We start from the raw sequence: 13,189 nt of genomic DNA, 5'->3' as shown, positions 1-13,189 counted from the left end.
TATGCAAAGCTGAGGAGTGTGTGTCCCTATTGCTCTTGACCTGGCCCACTGAGAAAGCACCTCGAGATAATACTCAGAGCTGATGGGCTCTCCTATGATGGCTTCTTTCCTTTCTCTCATCTTCTTCATTTTCCCCTTATTTACTTAATAAACCCAAATCTGTGCTTATTTTTAAAATTAAATAGTACAAGAGGGTATAAAACAAAAATAAAAAGTCCTTGCCCTCACCCCCTCAACCCCCAGTTGCTTCTTGCTTCTTACCACTAGTAACAATGACTTCTGTGTCCTTCCAGAAAAAAACTTGCGAGTAGCTCATAATCATAACTGTACATGAACATGTTCCTATACCTGCCCCCTCTCTCTAGAGCGAGACACCTTCTTTTCCAGGTATCTATTACTGGAGAGGAAAGATCTTATTTCACATAATCTCAGTTTAAGGCAATACAGTTTTAGATTACTGAAATCTGACATTGCTTTTAGTGGTGATAATTAAATAATGGTGCTATCGTTATTTCTTAGCAATAGGAAAGGGGGAAGAACAGAACAAGAAGGTTATTTAATACGCTATGAAAGCCAATTCCTGAATTCAGGAGTGTCGAGCAAAACACTGTATTGTTTGTTGGTTAAATAAGAGAAAAGTCAGCTGTGAAAGGACAGATAAATAAACCTTTGGTTCTGTGGATCTACTTTTGAATAAGCTGAATAGAGAAGTCAAGGGGTTTTTTACCTCCTCTTGTTCCATAAATGTATTTCAGGTTCACTTTCAAAGACGGCTCACCGAAAAAAAAGGGGGTGGATTAACAAATTCACTGAATAACTTTTGAAGAATGAAGGCATACACAAAAATTTAAAAACAAGACTTTAAGCTTTTAGCTAAAGTAGTTTAATAAACCAAAAGCATTTTCACATCGGACCGCATACTCCCTGTCATCCTTCATCCAACGAAATTAATAAGGACCAAGTCTTTTTATTTGTCTTTAATCTCAATTCAGCTCAAGAATATGGTAAAGTAGAGAAAGAATGAATAGTTATTTAGGCCGTGACATGCCCAGGACTATTCACCAGACATACTCTCACCCATGCTGTTAACCAATGGTCTCTCTCCTTACTCTGCACATCCCGAGGTTCTGTCATTTTGATGGGACATAGGTCACTGGCTTTATTACACAGCAGATGGGTGGGTTGCTCAAGCCCTCTTTGGTGCCCTTTAATAGGCATTAAAACTCTATAATAATTGGTCAAGACATTGCTCCTTTTCTCTCCTCCAATCTGGAAAGCTCAAAGCAATCCAGTGTAGTTACCGTATTATATATATCTCACCTCCTCTCCTCAAGTGGTTACTGCAATCCTCTTCCTGATTCTCCTCTTACAAATATAATCATTTCAGATTTCTGAATCTCTTTGTCCCTTTTTTCCTGTTGAAAGTGGCATAAACACTTTACTGTCCTGAGTCCTCTTCAAAAGTTCTGAGTATCTGGTAAAAAGTGCCATTGCCACCATACGAGAAGGCAAAGTCCTAGTCTCTGTGACAAGTACAAAGATTTGCTCATCTAACTTTGTCTGAACTCCCTGTGGTTCTCACGTATGTTACTGAAATCGTAGCATATTATATCTTATTAACAGACAAAATGGTCTCAAAATGACTGGAAAAAACTCAAATTCAAATAAATAATAAATTGACAATAGAAATATAGAAATGGCCTTGATGGATCTCAAAATAACTGTACCTCTTTAGAAAAGACTTTAAGAGCCCTACTTACTGATAAATAAAAGAAATGTGAACTTGTCCCTAAAGTGAATCATGCTGCAGGAATTAATTTACTTCATTTCAGGCTGAAGAGTTTTCAGACATCATGGTTCATAAATTCTTATAACTGGTAGGGCTTTCTAGTAATTCTGCCTCTAAAAATAATCATGGAAGGGTCATTTTCTGGGAGAATAGAAAATTTGCTTCTTCACAATTAAGTCATTTATCCTTTCTTCCAAAGACATCAGTCACAATCTAGAACTACCTGGGAGTGGAGTGACAGTTTTGTTCCTTTAAGGACAGTTATTAAAGCCTAATTGAAGGATTTCTATTTCTAGCTAAGGGTAGACTATGTTATATATAATCTTTCCTATGTGTGAAATATTTTAAGATAAAAATAAAAATAAGCTGGATAAGTCATAATGGAATACAAAAATAGCTCCCTGGTATAAAATGGTCTCCAAAAAGTTGGTGGGAATAGTCTCCCAGAAATCAAGTCCTTTCCAGAGGGGCAGATCCCTGCTGGCCACACCTGCCTTTGTTTTACCCAACAGCTCCACATCTGAAGAGTGAGAGCAGATTGTGTTTTCCCGGGCTGATAGCCACTTCCTGAGAGGACAGCTCTTGAGGTTCCTGGGGACAAAGTACCCCAAAATAAAAATAAGAGCCTCCCTCAAAAAAAAAAAAAAAAAAAAAAGGCAATGGATGCTCTGATAAGGTAAGTGGAGGAAGCTGGTGGAGAGGGGCTTCCCGCCATTTGGTGCCTCTAAGCCCAAGCTTTTCAAACTCAGCAAATGCATTTTTTTCATTGTAAAATTCTCTGGCTTCAGGAAGATTGGGGAAAACCTCTATGCACAGAGCTGGAGCAAGGTAGGGGGAAAATACATTTGGCTAGTGATCCTGAGAACACACGGATAAGCATGTGACTTCTAAAAGCCAGACAGGATTACATAAGCTTCTTTGGAAACATTAGATTCAACAAGAGTCCCCTGGAAAGGCCACCCTGACTCCTCAGCCTGGACACAAATAGTTCAGTCTCCACAAGGACTAGACTTGGCCATGGGTGAAAAATTCTGCTTTCCATGGAAAAATGCTGGGACCAGGTTAAAGGGAAGAAATCTTACCCAGCTAAAATCCAGGCTACTCGTTTTCCTTCTTAACAGTTTCTGGCATAGAAAGCATCTTATCACGTCCCTTGGTCCTAAATTTGCATCTCTCTGCCAGGCCAGTATGGATAAGAAGGAAGAAACCAGATGGAGACTTATGACTGACAGGGCTCCAGGTGCCACTCCTGCAACTGCTTACCCAGCCAGCTCACCTGCCTTATTAGGAAAAGCCTAAGGGATTAGTCTTTTCTATGTAGGGAAATATATCTACATTTAGCTGGATCCAGTTTGAAGGGACGTATTCGTCCCAGCCTTGGCTTTCCAGCTGTCACCAGGATGATATATCGGGAGTAGTGGAGAAAGTTCTCTGGGCACGGGCAGGCAAAGGGCAGCAGGTGTTCTGTGCTCCTCTCCTGTCTGTCTCTAGGGTAGACCACACTCACTTGTCTCCGCTAGAGTGGTGAACTGGGTAATACGAACCAAACTTCCCAAAGAACACAACAAAGAAACCTAGATGAAATATTTGTTGAAATTCGTCCTAAAAGCACAGAAGAACTAACAAGATTGGGAGGGACTTCAGACTTAAGATCTGGAAGACAGAGGTCCAGAGACGTGGACCTAAGCAGCGGGGGCCACTTTTACCCAGTCAGATGGACTGTGAATCCAAATGAGGAAGTTAGGAGGCTGAGCAGCACTTTCGGCAGCCTCTAGAGCCTGGGGGCCAGCACATCCCTAGACTAAAGCCCAGTAAACCACTTCATGTTTACATTTGGGACCCTAGGAGTAAGAGAAAACAAAAAATAAACTGGTCTGACTCCACATCATGTGGGTAGCCTAAAAAATTTCAAGTCCCCAGACTGTCCCAGGATTGCTAGTCCCCCAAGAAGCCCGAAGAAGCTATTTAAAATCTTCTCTGAAATTCCTGTCATTTTTTTCCCATCATTTTTATCAGCACCACTCAAAGCCTCAGATTACTGCATTTCATCAATCTTAAATATCACTAATTATATGATTGCACTACTATTTTAGGTACCAGTGAAGAAGAAAAAAAAAAAAGTCAGGTACCTACTATTTTAGGTAGAACTATAAATTTAAGTCTCCATCAACTATAAACCACATCTGAATTTGACATTAAAGTGTGGGGGGGGGGGAGTACATCTTAAAATTGATGAGATGACATTTATGCAAATATTTTTTCAAAACAATATCTAGCACACATTCAAAGATAATCAGGCACATAAGGAGATATAAATAGGAATCAGCATGATAATGAGAAAAACAGAAGAAACACAGAATGTGAAACAACTATACTTACTATGCTCATGGAGATACAAAGTTGGCTTAAACATTTCAAAACAAGGAAACAGGACTATATAAGTGTAACATTAAAGATTTGAAAAAGAACTAAGAAACTTTAGAATTGAAATTCAGTAACTAAAATTAAGAATGTAACAGATGGATGTATCTCAGATTAGATACAGCTGAAGAGACACCGTGTGATTTAGAAGACAGATCAGAAGAACTATTGGAATGTAGCCAGGAGATATAAAAAAGATCGAAAATACAGAAAAGAGCGAAAGAGATAAAGAAGATACAGTAAGGAAAATTAAGAGAGTAAAACAACCTTACAACCCAAAGTTCTCCCAGAAATAGGCAAGAGAATTCAGAGGACATCACTAATAACCCTAATAACCCTCAGCTTTTTCAACGACCAACTGCACCACAGTAGTAGGTCACCCTAGTGAAGACCCGGAGATGGTATAACCCTGGTTACAAGTTGCAATGTTGCATTTTATAAGAAATAAGTATTTGGCCAATCAGATGACCAAAAGCCATTTCTCACGTATATTTGGTCTTTGTCCCTGTCCCTAGTTCCTGGCTCACAACTCCCCAAACCTTAGGAAATTTCCTGAGCAAGAAGAACAATGGGAACATCTTTTGGCATGATATGTAGTCTCTGTCCTTTGTTCCTGAAATCACTTCAGAGCCAAAAGGTAAGATGGGTATCTTGCCATTCATAAAAAGCCCCACTCCTTACAGTGACTGTGTTTATGTTAATCAGGTGACTCTTGGAAAGCACCGAAGGATGGGGTTGGTTGCCAGGGGAACTAACCATGAACAGAGTGATGGAACTTTCAGTTCCATCCCCTGACTTAAAGAGTAGGAGAGGGGGCCAGAGGCTGCATCAGCCACCCATGGCAATGATTTAATCACTTATGCCTATGTAATGCACTCTCCATAAAAATCCAAAAGGAAAAGGGTTCCGAGAGCCTCTGTTTGGGAAACCTGAATGCTTCCGCATACCACAGGCGCCTGGCCCCAAACTCCATGTGGACAGAAACTCCTTTGTTTGTTTGGAACCTCACCCTATGTATCTCTTCATCTGGCTGTTGATTCATACTCTTTAATACACCTTTGTAATAAACCAGTAATCTAATGAGTCAACAGGTTTCCTGAGCTCTGAGCCACTTCAGCAAATTTACTGAACCCAAGGAGTGGGGAATGGGAACCTCTGATTTACAACCAGTCAGTCAGAAGCAAAGAGAACCAGTGGGGCTTGCAACTGGCTAGGGGGGGTGTGGGGGAGGGAGTCTTGTGAGACTGAGCCCTTAACCTGTGGAATCTGATGCTCTGTCCCAGGACATGGAGGCAGAATCGAGTTGAACTGCAGGACAGCCAGCTGGTGTCCAAGAACTGCTTGAATGTGTGGAGAGAGCAGCCCTGTGCCCGGAACTGATGACGGAACTCTTCTGAAAGAAGAGACAGAACATGAAGACTCCTAACTCAGGGAAACGAACTAGGGGTGGTGGAAGGGGAGGAGGGTGGGGGGTGGGGGTGACTGGGTGACGGGCACTGGGGGGGCACTTGACGGGATGAGCACTGGGTGTTATTCTGTATGTTGGTAAATTGAACACCAATAAAAAATAAATTCATTAAAAAAAACTTTCAAGCACAAATACATAATGAATATTAACATACCAAAAAAAAAAAAAAAGAAAAAGAAAAGAAAGAAGAGGCGAATATGGTGATTTTACCTTTCTGTGTATCACTCTCCTCGTAGGTGAGTGGACACCACAAAATAGCTCACAAGCTGTTGGAAGACTTGAGGAGTAACACTTGAGAAGTCGAAGCAAGGGCTCCCCGCATGCTGCTCGATACGACGCGCTGGGGCTCCCACCCACCTAGCCTTGCTACAGGAACTGAACGCGCAGCTCCACACTCTGAACATGGCACCTGATGTGTCAGAACTGTGGAATGGTAGGATCGCACGAGATTCTTCGTAGAATATCCAGGCGATCGGAAGTTCATTGCCTTTCCTTTAAAAACTGGTTTTATACACTTAGATCAATTTTTTAGACCCCTAACCACAAATAGAAAACTAGATGAGGGATCCCTGGGTGGCGCAGCGGTTTAGCGCCTGCCTTTGGCCCAGGGCGTGATCCTGGAGACCCGGGATCGAATCCCACGTCGGGCTCCCGGTGCATGGAGCCTGCTTCTCCCTCTGCCTGTGTCTCTGCCTCTCTCTCTCTCTCTGTGTGACTATCATAAATAAATAAAAATTAAAAAAAAAAAAAGAAAACTAGATGATTAACAAAAGATACAAACAGGGTAACAGTCCTATAGAGAAATGTTTAGCCGTACTGGTAACCAAAATGGAAATGAAAGCAATAGTGGCATATTTCCCATTTATCAAATTAATAATTTTTTAGGAATAAGCTACCCAAGGGGCACCTGGGTAGCACAGTCAGTTAAGCATCTGATTCTTGGTTTCAGGGGGATCATGGTCTTGGGATCAAGCCCCGAGTGGGGTTCCACGCTGAACACAGGTTCGGCTTGGGAATCTCTCTGCCCCTCCTCTCTGTTCTTGCATGCTCACTCTCTCTCTAAAATAAATAAATCTTTAAAAATAAATTAAAATACCCTGTACTATCAATGATATGAAAAAATCATTTCCATTTATAGAATGCAACTAGTTAGCATGGTACATTTCCACTCCTGGTTGAATAATTTCACTACTGGAAATATATGCCAAGAAAACAACAAATTATAGGAAAAGTATGAACACAAAGTTGCTCACTGCAGTCATACAGCAGTGAGAAACTGGGAGCAAACAATGTTTGCTAATAATAAAATATTGCAATAAATTAACAGGCTTCCAAAGTATTGAGTGAATTGTGTAGCCACTAAAAGTCATGTTTACCAAGAGCGTGGAAAAACATAGAAATTGGAGCATCCAGGTGGCCCAGCAGTTGAGTGTCTGCCTTGGGCTCAGGGCGTGATCCTGGGGTCCTGGGATTGAGTCTGGCAATGGGCTCCCCACAGGGAGCCTGCTTCTCCCTCTGTCTATGTCTCTGCCTCTCTCTGTGTGTCTCTCATGAATAAATAAATAAAATCTTTAAAATTTAAAATTAAAAATAAAAAATTTTATGGAGATATAATTGACATATAACATTATATTAGGTTCAGGGGTACAATGTAATGGCTTAATATTTGTATGTACTGTGAAATGATCACCACAGTAAGTCTAGTTAACATCCATCACCACACATAGTTAGAATTTTTTTCTTGTGATGAGACTTTTAAGACCTACTCTCTCAACGACTTTCAAGTATACAGTACAGTATTATTACTGCAGTCACCACTCCTCACATAGGAAGTTTTGTGAAATAATCTTATTCCACTAATCCAATTGTTTCCATTTTTTCCTGGTTCCGTTTGGTACTACTCATATGCATACATCTTTGGCACAGGTGTGATCAGTGTGAATTAATGATTACTTCTACCCGGATTAGAAGACCTGGAAACTCTTCTCTTGCCTGGATTCCCCACCCCCACCCCCCAACATGCTCTTAGGAACCAGGAAGTCAGAACAGTGTTCCAGTGACCGTGAATGTCAAAGGGTATGGGACAAACTCCTGACCCCGAGCCCAGCACTGGCACTAACCTCTGTGTAATCTCCGCAAGCCACCTAACTTCTTTCAGTCTCAGTTTCTCCATTAATACAATGGGCCAAGGAGAGCTGGGCTCATGATCCCAAAAATCCCTTGCAGGTTTAATCTCTGTGCTGGCATATAAATTTGATCTAAAATCTCCAAACAGATCTTGACTTTTGAAAAACTCTATAAAAATCAAATCTGTTTTTTTTTTTTTTTTTTTCAAATCTGTTTAAACACAAATGGAGGGGATCCCTGGGTGGCGCAGCGGTTTGGCGCCTGCCTTTGGCCCAGGGCGCGATCCTGGAGACCCGGGATCGAATCCCACGTCGGGCTCCCGGTGCATGGAGCCTGCTTCTCCCTCTGCCTGTGTCTCTGCCTCTCTCCCTCTCTCTTGGTGACTATCATAAATAAATAAAAATTTAAAAAAATTAAAAAAAAAAAAAACACACAAATGGAAAACTAGGTATTTTTTTAAATCCCTCCTACAATACATCTTTTAGTAGACAGTCTTTATTTTTGTTAAATCTAGACATTGACATATTGACAGTTCAGTGTCACATACAGTCAGGCACATTTAAACACCAAAGCAATAATCATAGTACTTTCTCTTCCTCACTGAAGGTAGATTGATTTAGATTAAGGAAAAATACGTGCACGAATGAAAAGTCTAAAATACAGAGATTTTTTTTTTTGGTTTGTTTTATTATCTTCAGTTTTCAAATGCTTCGACTATTTGCCTACCCCCATCCCCAAAAGGTATTTCCTACCCAGCCTGTTGCAATGCAAGGAAAAGTCTCGTCCCAGTCTTGGGTATTCCAAAATGGAAGCTGGAATCAATGAAATCTTACTGTAAACTTTCTACACACCATTACGATATGCCAAAAAAGAGCTTCCTTCACTTTCTGAATCAATAACTTGGGCACCAGGCCAACCTCACTGCTATCGCCTGGGAGAACTCACGAAGCCTCCTGCTAAACTTGAACTAACCTTGCCCCCAGTTGCATCCTACAAGATGCTGCTGGTGCTGATGCAGACCTGGACTTGCTGAAGCTATGGCAGTTTATTTCTGAGGACAGATGGCAAGAGGAGTACAGGCCACCCTGCACTTAACCATATTCTATTTCGGTCCATGCTCTCTATGTCAGTCAGGTCTTTGAGGAGCTTCTCTTAACCCTGCCTGTCATGGGTAGAGGTAAATCTCTACTTTCCAATTCCTACAGCCACAGTTTCCTGTCACTCCGCAGTTCATTCCCGGAGGAGGCTTTACTTGCAGCTAAGGAAACTGAAACCCCTCTTGCAGGACCCTTCCAATGCCCTACAACTTCTTCATCTGGTCATTCTGTCCTTGTCTGAAAGAGGATCCCTCTTACACAAGCATCTTGTCCCACCAGCACTAGATCCTCTCCCCCACTTCCCTCCACACTCCTGTCCCCCCGCCATGGCCCAAGCAGCAGCCAGGATGACCCTGTGGGCAGCGGTGGTTCTGCGGCCCACACTTTCGGTGTATTAGTCAGCCACACGCTAGGGGAAGAATTTGAGATTTAATTTTTTGGGGGGGTAGGAGGGGACTCAAAAGATTGACTTAACATCATGAGCAGATTAGGCTATGTGGGATGACAAAGGACACTTGCTGATTTATGAAATTATCCATATGGAAAGTTCCACAAAGTTAATTTCACATTTACTAAGTCGCCATTATTGAAAAGAACCAAGTTACGTTAAATAAGGCCTCCCCCAGAAAAGTGGGAAGTTATACAGAATGGCACACATTCACCAATAGCCCTTAAGAGAGCGTGATTCTCAGGCAGGGGTGGTTTTGCTACAACCGGAGACATTTCGGATTGTCAGGACTTGGGAGCCGGGAGTACGTTACCGGCACTGACGGGACAGAAACCGGCAGACTGATAAACGCTCTACAATGCACAGGACGGTTCCCCATAACAAAATATTGTTCAGGCCACAACAACAATAGCGCTCAGGCTGAGAATCCCTGCCTTATGATGATGGGCAGGTACAGACAGGTAAGGAAGCAAGGGTTCTGTTTGGAAAACGATTAACCTTTAAACACGAGAGCAGGTGAAGACCAGGTCGACAGGCAGCTCAGGCACAGCTGCTACCTGACTTTAGCTGCCACACGAAGGTCAAAGCATGGAAGGCTCTAGACTTTGACGGATCACAAGACCCTTGCCAAGAGTGGCTACATGAAGAGGTAGTGGCATAGTTTCAGGAGCACCAGAAAGGGCACTTTGCCTCCCCTATTACCTCCAACACGCCCTTGTCTGTGCTTGAATTCCTCTCATGATGGACAAAACCTTTCATTCCATGATGAGGCTTAAAGTGCAAAGACCCCCTGGAAGAGGGAACAGTGACCTACATTCAGACTCAAGAGAAAGTGACTGATGACAGATTGTTTTTCCCCTGAGTTTTCATACAGTGAAAGGCTCTGAGCAGTTCCAAGTGGCTCACGCTGAGAAAGAGAGAACAGGCCCTGATGGGAGGGAAAAGGGTGAAGAAATGGGCAATCCGGCGTTCAGACATAAACGTCACCTACAGACGGTGCCTGAGCCTGCAGGGAGGCAGGGATGCAGAGAGGGAAAAAAGAAGGCACATTCTTGGCCTTGAAGAAGATTACAATCAAGTTCAGCTCAGGTGAAAAAACTCCAGGAATGCTGGAAAGAATGGCAGAGATGCAGTGCTATCCCTGCAGCAGACAGCAGACAAAGGTCCTCACCAGCCCCGGGATCACAGTGAACCCCAAACGGGGCCCACCGGGTGAAGCCCCCACCCCAGACACCAAACCAGGTCATGGACGCAGAGTAAAATGCTCAGGCAGCAGGACTTTGAATGAACGGGAACTATGCTAGATGAAGAACTATTAAATCCCTGGTTTGTTTTCCTTCACACCTTTGCTTACCACCATTTTTCTCAATTTGGGAGGAAGCTTTGGTCGAAGTTTTCTCTGCCCCTGAGGATCCTATTCCATCTCACAAGGCCAGTCTATGGTATTCTGTACATTCCTGATTTCAGCCTCTGTGAGGTTTTCCTCTGCTCTTCCCTTAAGGACAGAGCCTTCAAGCCACGCACCTAAAGCTTACCATATTTCCTTTGTATCTTTTATAATGGGCCTAATTCCAGAAAGGATTTGAGAGGGGCTTTCAAGTTCATATCCAAAGAAATCAGACAATGTAGCTTAAAAAGAACTTAAGTGGGAAACTGGACATAATTTGGGAAGAAAAAGATCACTGTACCATGAAGCTGGAATGAAGCAGTTACCATGAATCACTGGAGGCCACGGTAAAAAGATGAACACACTAGACATATGGTAGGTTCTCACTAAGAAGAGGAAGGCCACAATTCCCTCACAATTTTCTTTGACATTAAATTCTAGGAGGAATTGGCTCCTGGCTTTTCAAGTTTGCTGCACAAACTGTCATTTTATGTGTTTATCTGAAGAACTGTTAGGTCCTTTAGGACAGAATACATCTTAGATTATATCTCCCCGGTAACAGCCTATATTAAATGTAAGTACTCAAATATTTGCCAACAGACTGATGAACCACAGTTTGCTTGGCAATCTGGATATTCCAGTATGTCTCAGGCTCCTAAAATGATCACAGTAATAAGAGGCATCAAATCCCTTAGCAGAAAGGACTACTTCATTCTTCCACTTAGTCCCCAAGTCACCCAAACGATGGGATTTAAAGACATGCTCACCCCACCTGCCGTCACCAGTTTGAAATCAGGGGCTGGAAGGTCCAAGCTGGCCCTATCTTTCTGCCTCCCCCCACACCCCCTTCATGGTTTAGTCAATTGTCCTTTTGTCTGTCTTTCTGTCCACACCACAGATTCTCCGATCTTTCTGAGTGTCAGGGCTTTGCCCTATTAACCTTCCATTCACTGCAGTAACTAGCGTGGCACTTTGCACAAAGGAACTGCCTCCTTCTTACTATTTTTTTTTTTTTCAGTGTAAGGAAAGTAAATTGGGAAGGGGTCCCAGAACAGGCTTTTTCATTCTTCTGCCCGGCTCCCCTCTAACCCCCCCCCCAAGCTGTGCTGTAGAAGCCCAGCTCCACATGGACAAGCAGTCCAGAAAGGTTAAAAAGCAAGTTACTAAAGGAAGTGAAGACTCAAGGGTCCAAAGACACATTCTCTCTTCCTCGTTTCCACGTGGCCCCCAAAAGTAGGCTGGACCATCCTGCAGAACACACATATGCAATAACGAAAAAACCTTTGTACATAGCAGGTGCTCGGTAAATACTTGTCAAAATAAGGTCAGAGCACAACTAACCAGAACACAGGAAGCCCTCCATTAATACCTGCTAAGTTGGAAAGTCTGTAACACGTCTACCTTGTACCTAGTAGATGCTCAATAAGTACCGTTTAGATTAAGAGGATCCTGATTTTTGCCGCGCACACAGTAGGTCCCCTGTAAGTGGCTCTTAAATGGAACAGCAGGAACCGCTCGCTCGAGGAAGCGGGGCAGGGCTGACGTTAGTCAAATCCCAGGCAGAGATCCATGAACCGAGATGCGCGTCTCGAGGCAGCGCTTCCGAGGGTGCCCGGGAGGCGCGTGACAGCCGCGCACCGCGCGCTTCCCCGGGGGCCGCGGACTCCCCGTCCGCCCCGGGCGTGGGCGAGCGACCGCGACCCGCTGCCCCCCGGGCGCCGCCCCCCATATCACCTCGGGGCTGCACCTGGAGCTCCCGCGATGCCCGCCCCCCGCCGGGGCGCCCGCCCACGCTGGCTCCTCCGGTTCTGGAGAGTTGTGGGCAGAACAAAAGCGAACCCGATTGCTTCTCCGAAGGCGCGCGCAGCCCGGGAGGAGGCTGGGGGGGCCGGCCCGGGCCGGGGTGCGGGGTTAGACCCGATCCGCGGCCCGCGGCCGCCCGCCCTCCCGGCAGATGCAGGCTGCAGGTTGCAGCGCCGGGGACAGCGCCGGGGACAGCGCCGGGGCTCGCTCCTTCCCTCCCTCCCCGCCCTCTCGGGCGCCCCGAGCCCCCGCCCTGGGGTCGCAGGGACGGAGATGGGCACCTGGATCGGTGGGGCGGGAGGGCGGGCGGGGGGGCGACATACTAACCCTCGAAGGCAGCGCGAAGGAGGCCGGAGGGGAAGATGCTGCGGACTGGGGCGGACCCCACCGCCGAGCTCCGAATTTGAACTCGCCTGCGAACCACCCCTGGGCGCCCCCAAACGCGCCACACCGCCCGCGGGGGTGGGGTCCCCTCAACGGCGCCCGGTCCCTAAATCCTCCGCCCTCTGCACCCCTCGGGGATGCCCAACCGCAACCTTCCCGTCGGGACCGCAGATCCAGGGGCGGCCCGGGCGCGGGGGCGGGGGACCGGGTCCCGGAGGCGGCCACGCCGGCCCCGCGGGAGGCACCGGCGCGCAAACTCGCGGTT

At 45.0% G+C, this 13,189-nt stretch overlaps 1 protein-coding gene across 3 annotated transcripts in view; it reads right to left on the bottom strand.

Annotated features, from left to right (window-relative positions):
- MAPK4 (mitogen-activated protein kinase 4) overlaps nucleotides 1-13,189 on the bottom strand; it is a 148,612-nt gene that overhangs the window by 135,148 nt on the left and 275 nt on the right. Inside the window, exon 1 of one of the 3 annotated variants that reach the window (XM_038544009.1) lies at nucleotides 12,868-13,004. The exons of the other annotated variants lie outside the window; for them this stretch is intronic. The gene's annotated coding sequence lies outside the window, so the exon portion shown is untranslated. Of the gene's footprint in view, nucleotides 1-12,867; nucleotides 13,005-13,189 lie in introns of those variants that run through there. 3 annotated transcript variants of the gene reach the window in all.

Source organism: Canis lupus, chromosome 7 (assembly GCF_011100685.1).
Source record: "Canis lupus familiaris isolate Mischka breed German Shepherd chromosome 7, alternate assembly UU_Cfam_GSD_1.0, whole genome shotgun sequence".
Classification (NCBI taxonomy): domain Eukaryota; kingdom Metazoa; phylum Chordata; class Mammalia; order Carnivora; family Canidae; genus Canis; species Canis lupus.
This window is presented reverse-complemented; position numbering and strand designations above follow the sequence as displayed.